Source organism: Gymnoscopelus microlampas (genome assembly GCF_963454915.1).
Source record: "Gymnoscopelus microlampas genome assembly, chromosome: 19".
NCBI classification, from domain to species: Eukaryota; Metazoa; Chordata; class Actinopteri; order Myctophiformes; family Myctophidae; genus Gymnoscopelus; species Gymnoscopelus microlampas.
Genome location: NC_139956.1, coordinates 8,680,836 through 8,687,661, shown reverse-complemented (window position 1 = coordinate 8,687,661; position 6,826 = coordinate 8,680,836). Strand labels below are relative to the sequence as shown.

General features: G+C 40.2%; 1 long non-coding RNA gene across 1 annotated transcript; it reads right to left on the bottom strand.

Moving 5' to 3' along the window:
- Window positions 1-466: 466 nt before the first annotated feature.
- Window positions 467-5,432, bottom strand: LOC311035528. The gene is made up of 6 exons (XR_014599731.1): window positions 5,276-5,432; window positions 4,638-4,763; window positions 3,355-3,483; window positions 2,988-3,097; window positions 2,796-2,879; window positions 467-752 (listed from the first exon to the last, which is right to left on the bottom strand). It is a non-coding gene; the product is annotated as an uncharacterized lncRNA (long non-coding RNA).
- Between the last annotated feature and the right edge of the window lie 1,394 nt (window positions 5,433-6,826).

Here is a 6,826-nt window from a genome sequence, read left to right as displayed (position 1 = left end):
TACCTATCAGTTGGGATGAATGAAAGTAGCTTTCAGACAGCAGGTCAAAGTCTGTATAAACATTAAGAGTTTAACGACATGAACCCTAGCATCATACACACAGAAAAATAACGGTTCGATCTGGAACCAAAAATGGTTCTTCAGAGTGATTCCATAGAAGAACCATATTTGGTTCCAGAAAGAACCTTTTACACTAAGGTTCTTTAAAGAACCATTTATTCGAATGGTTCAATAAGGAACCATTAAAGGTGCATTAAAGAACCATCAAAAAATGGTTCTTTGAGGAACCGTTTCTGGTTCCTCAAAGAACCATGTAAAAAAATGGTTCTCTGAAGAACCTTTTCTAAAGTGGTTCTTTGAGGATCCAATTGGTTCAATAAAGAACCGTTTTATAATGGTTCTTCAGAAAAAAAAGGTTCTTTGGATAATAAATGTTTCATTACACATTAAAATATATTAGATTTACTGGAAAAGATGGACACAAGATTTTATCATTTGAATTTATTAGTAAATAAGCCCACATATCTCCATATTTGAACATTAAACATGAACTTAACACATTTAGATTTAAATCTTTAGAAACTTTTGGGGGGCTAGTGGGGGCATTCTTTGTCTGTAAGGCTCATGGTCTTCAGGGTTCTTGTCCCCCAAATGGCAACAGCAAGCTCATTCATGAACAGGGAGTCCTTGGTGTTTGCTGCCACCATCTTCCAGATCTCCTTTTGGAGCCACACACCAGAGCCAATGTGGACCTGAAACAGAAGAAAACAAGACATGTTTTAGAAATGAAAACACATTTTACCATGAAATTTCCCAGACTTTCATTTTGGACAAAAGCAGGCACACTTCAAACAGTCTACTGTAAAGAAATTACATTTTCATGTCAAGGACCCCCAAATGTGGACCCTATTTGGAAAAGAGTTGGTGCCATGGACCTCCAATAGAGAAGATGTTAATTGTTGGATTAAATTTAGTACAGAATTCTACAACTGTCTATACTGTAGGTGGGGAGAGTTAAAGTAATTATTATACAGTACAATGTCATTGGATTACATACTAGCTGGTAAAACAGTAGTGAAATAACCCTTTGTGCCTGGCATCCCTATTTTGTGCATGCCATACATCCACACGGCGTAGTGTCATCATCAGTGGGCCGTACCTACGGAGGCGGAGGCGCGCTCGGGGGAAAACACAAATTTCCCCCCATCTGGTATAGACAGAGGGATGTGGGGTTTTCAAACTCACATGCTGTAAAAGTATACCAATTTAAAAAGCAGGCGTCATGGCTTGCCAGATCACAGGCACAGAACCTTGTTGCCACTCGACAAGGAACGTTACATTAGCAAATTAAACAAGAGTCCGATTGGAATGTTGATCTGACTGGACAGAGGATCCAACACAACACAATGGCCCGAGGTTATCTGATTTAATCGCCTGGTAAGAGACACTATTACATTTTCTATAGATATGATCAATTAAACGTATCATAATATCAAAAAGCAAAAGTCATTCATTCATCAATGATGTTTATAGAACACGTTTTAGTGAATTCCTAGTACAGGAGACATCGACGCCATTACAGTTTGGAAACGCAACATGCAGCGATTTACACACAAAACAAGCCAAACCCTAACCTATCCTCGTTTAAAAACCTACAGAAAACACAATTGTTAATCTGGCAATGAACACGGAGCTAAAGCAGTGTGTAAATCCTGCATGATATCAAATGATGCATGTCGCCAAATGATAATGGTGTCGGTACGTGCCGTTCACAAAACAGTCTCTAAATTGTACTTCAAATTCACTATAAACATTATTGATGACTTAATGGCTGTTGGGTTTCGATATAATGGTAAGTTTAATTGATCATATCTTGTAATAGTGTCTCTACCAGGCGATTAAACACTGTGCATATGTAAACATGTTTGGCAACACGGAGGGAGACGGGTGGTAACCAGAAAACTCGCCCCAAAACACGCTCGCCCCCATTTCCACCGACCAGCGGTTCTTGTATTCTTGCATCTGTATTACGGTTTGAAATAAGTTCAGGGTTAGACATAGTTTTACTGAGGTTATGTTTAGGAATACCAGGTGAATACCGGCGGGTTTGCCCCGGGGCGACTGTGTTTTGGGGCGAGTGTTTTAGTATTCAGACGGAGATGTAAAGAGGGAAACATCTCCGGTCTCGGTGGTGCTTGTGCTGAAACTTGACTAATGCAATAAAATATAAGGATAATCTGATCAGTGATAAACCACATGAACCCCAGTTTACGTATTCTGGGGGGAACATAAACCAAACATTGCCAATCTAGCTCACAGTTACAACGCGTCGCGTTCCGACGCGCTGTGAGCTCATAGATTGTCAATGTTTGGTCTTTTTAGTCACATATATCTTAAAAATAAGTCAGTCAAGTTGTGTTCCAGCTGTCCTTCTGATGGATTTTTTCTTGGCTGACAATGTTTCTATCGTCCATAAAATAGCTCTGAAAGTTATCCAAACGATCGTGTATGATGTAACTCTATGAGGCAGATCGTTGTGTTTTCCCCCGAGCCAAAATCGAATGGGCGTTCCCGTCTATCTCCGTGTGTATCTATAGGCAAAACTGTTCAAAAATAGTTCAGAAATAGCAAAACCTAGCTGATCTACAAGCTCACGATGCATCATGACCCGTTGCCTATTTTTGAAATAGTGCTTTTGTGCTTAACTGTTTCTTATTTAGCTGGGGACACTGTGGAACCCCCTGGGGACCCCACTTTTATGAACCACTGTCCTACACAGTATGTTTCTTCAATACCTTGTCACCGTTGGTGTCAAACATCCCAGGTGTCGATGCCAAATCGTCTGACTCGGGGGGAAGAGGAAATGGAGGAAGTTGCAACTGAAAATGTAGAGAATCACATTTAAGCTCCTTTTGGCAGTATCACAGTACTTATATTGTACACATTGTCACCATTTTCCGTAGAACAGTATGACTGTCTAAACACACCTATGCTGTCACTGGTTTGCTTATCTGCAGCAGGGATGTCAGGCTTTGCTGCAGAGCTATATTGGGGCCCTTCCTCCAGTTTCTGTTTTGCAATCTCTAATTTGTTGCATCTTAAAGCATGAACAGGGTACGGAGAAAAAAAAGAAAAAACAAATGAATTGATGTATGCGTTAGTAGGATAACAGTTTAATAATGAACCTAGCATCTGTCCACTCCATATAACATGCTTTCTATATAATGTTTTTTTTAACATTTGTGGTCAAGATCTAAGTAAAAAAGAACGTGAGAACAATTAACCAACATATAGATATATACTTGAGAAGAGCAACCTCATGCAACTGTTTCGTTAAAATTAGTCATTGCTTACTTAGTTTTAAGGTGCTGTAGGTCCAGCTCCAACTCTTTGGCCTTCTTCTGGGTACGACTGTACTTGACATTTCGTCGTGGATAGCTTGGGGTACAACAGCATCTCCACCATATTCAGACGAGTCAGAGTCTAAAGGTAGTGCAAGTGATATATTTTGGATAAAACAAGATATTTTTTGTTATAAAGTTAAAGTGGAATAAAATGTAATTTTATGCAATCTGTATCGTAGAGTATATTAATACAATAACTTATACAATCTGTATGTTAGAGTATGTTAATACAAATAATACTATATAACTTATACAATTGGGGTGGTTGCATTTCGTCTCGCCTGCTCTTCTATTGAGACATTTAGTGTCAAAGGTCATGTCTCACCTAGACACAGGATCTGACATGAATTTTGATCTGATGGTCAAGGTTCAATGTATCACCTGAGCAAGCAGGCAGGCTCTATAGAGCGTGCCAAAAATCCTGAAGGGGGCGTCAACAAGTGTCATTTGGTAGCGGCGGACATCTTTGAGGGGTATAAAACAGGTTGACTTAACATTGCCCCCCTCAAGTATGTCTGCAGCTACTATGCCACGCGCCCCATGGTGACGAGTCGTTGGCACGCTCTATTAGCTCAATGGTAAAAGCACTTGCTCAGGAAACCGGGTTCAAATCCGGGGGAGAAGAGGAAAGTCACATAGTGCAGCTTTAACCCATTAAGACCTGAGGCCGATTCTAAAAATGTTCTCTAAATCCTAAAAGTTTTTTGAAAATAAAAGGAAAAAGATTTGAGGTACAAATGTTCGCTTTAAAAAATATATATTCAAAGATTTTCAAAAATAGCAATCTACAAGCTCATAGCGTGACACCGAGTGCCGCGCTATGAGCTTGTAGATCTGCTGTTTTTGAATGGCCAAAGAAATGGCCAAGTTTTTGAATGGCCAAAGAAAAAAAAGAATGACACAGATGCGTTCCCGGTCTTAATAAGCAGGGGTCTCTCAATCTCTTTAATAAGTAGACAATTCAGTTTCAGATGGGTTGCCAATTTCAGGAGAGAGTACCTATTCATTAGCTTCAATGTTAAGTGTTCCTGTTCCAATGTTGCATGCCCACTTCTTTGTGTCATCACTTCCAATTGCACTTATTTATCCTGTATCCAGAGTTCTGATTAAATTTGGTATTCCTGGAAATGCATTTTCGGCTTACTAAAGAGGTGAAGAGTCTGGGAGACCCCTGTTACTGAACAGTTTGAAGCAATGATTACTTTAATATTACACAAAACAATATCACTTTACCTTCAAACTGTTTTCTTTTCTTTGTGGGAGGGGAGGGGGGGGGGGGCATAACACATAATGGTTCTCTCTTCTTGGGTTCCTTTTTCTGTTTTAGTAGGGCTGCCTGCAAACCATTCGTTTTGGCCACTGCAGCCAAAGAAATGTGTAATAATAACACACACACACACACACACACACACACACACACACACACACACACACACACACACACACACACACACAGACACAGACACAGACACAGAGACAGACAGACAGACAAGCGAATCATTAATGTTCAGAGTTCACAGGATATTAAAACACTCTGTAGCTTCATCACTGAAAGCCACACACACACACACACACACACACACACACACACACACACACACACACACGCCAGATTTTGAATTTAGTTTTGAGCAGCACACAGGCAAGCAGTACAGATAGTGGCCTATATTAAAAATTATATTGTATATTCCCACTGTAATTTCTTGTAATTATTGTCATAATCCCTTTATCAAGACACATTATATAACTAAACAATGTTGGGTCATGACTTGTGATTGACTTAGAACACAGCAGCCTACGCACTTATAAATACAGTCAGTAAGTAGGCTAAAAAGCCTACATAAACAGTATTTCTGTGTGTCAACACTCACCTAAAATGTCCGCCGCTTCTTCTTCTTTCTTTTATCTTCTCTGAAGCCGGTTTATAATTATTTTTTATGAATCTAAAGCAATGCAATTGATTTAACTTTCTATGAAGTGAGAGCAGGCAGCTTGACTCGAGACAGCATTCATTCTCCCCGCGCGTCGCGAGCGGTCGGGAGAATAGAGTTCAAGGGTCGCGAGCCAGCTGAGACATTGTTGCCAGATTTTGTGAGAGAAATAAGCAGCCAGGTCTGTGAAAACAATTAAGCCCAAAAGAAGCGACACCTACATAGGTTTATAGAGCTTTATCTACAAGCTCACAGTGCGTCGCATTTGCAACGCATTGTGAGCTTGTAGATCTGCTATTTTCAAAAAGAATAAGTGAAATATTTCACTAATATTTACGAGCAACTTTACAGAAAAACAAGCCCAAAGTCGCTTATAATAAGCAGATATGGCAACACTACTCAGGGCCCATAAAGGGCCCACTTCTCTGTAAAAACAGATCACAAAGCTCACAACGCGTCGAATGCAACAAGATGTAATGTAAAATATACTGTATATACTGGGGGGGGGGGGGCAATTAGACCCGGGGAGACATCTTACCTGCCATTAGACTGTGAAGATTTTCACAGTCTAATGGCAGGTAAGATGTCTCCCCGGGATCCAAACTAGTTAAAATAGCAGATCTGCAAGCTCACAACTCTTGTAGATCTGCTGTTTTTTTTTAATTAATTGATGGAATATTTTTTTTTAAATATTATATATAATATTATATTATATTATATATTTTAGATTTTTATATAATCATATTTGAGCTGGGGACCCCCCACCCTGATAAGCACTTGGAATGTAGGAGTTGATGCATTTACGTTTAGTTTGACTCTATCTAAAATAGCAGCTCTTCAAGCTCACAACGCCTCGCAAGGAAGGTGTTGTGAGCTTGTAGATCTGCTATTTTCAATGTTTTTATAGTATAGTTTGTTGATATAGCTTTTGATGCAGTAATGGTGTTTTTTTTTTGGTACTAAACAGGTCTTAAAGGTCCTTAAATTGTCACTTCACTGTCATCTGGGGACCACCCCCAAATCACGTGGGGACCCCCCTGGGAGTCCCGATCCACATGTTGAGAACCACTGATCTAACCAAACTTTACCAGCTGCTAAGCTGGTCTTTGCTGGTCTGTCCACCCATTTGACCAGCAAAGACCAGCTACCAGCTTGGCTTTGCTGGTCAGTCCAGCCAGCCAGCTGGCTGACCAGCAAAGACCAGCAGAATCCAGCTTAGTGACCAGCTAACCAACTACACTGGCAAACCAGCCTGACCAGCCTGACCAGCTTGTCCAGCCTGGTATGCCATCTAAACCAGCTTAAGACCAGCCAAGACCAGCTCATACCAGCTAAAACCAGCAACCTTCATAAGCTGGTTTGTGCTGTTTTTTTCAGCAGGGTGGTTAAGGCTGAATTTGACATCAGAGATAAGGCTTGTTTCCCCCCATATTATATAATAAGATTAGACTGACAATAGACTCTCGGGTTACCTATCCTAAAACTACAATC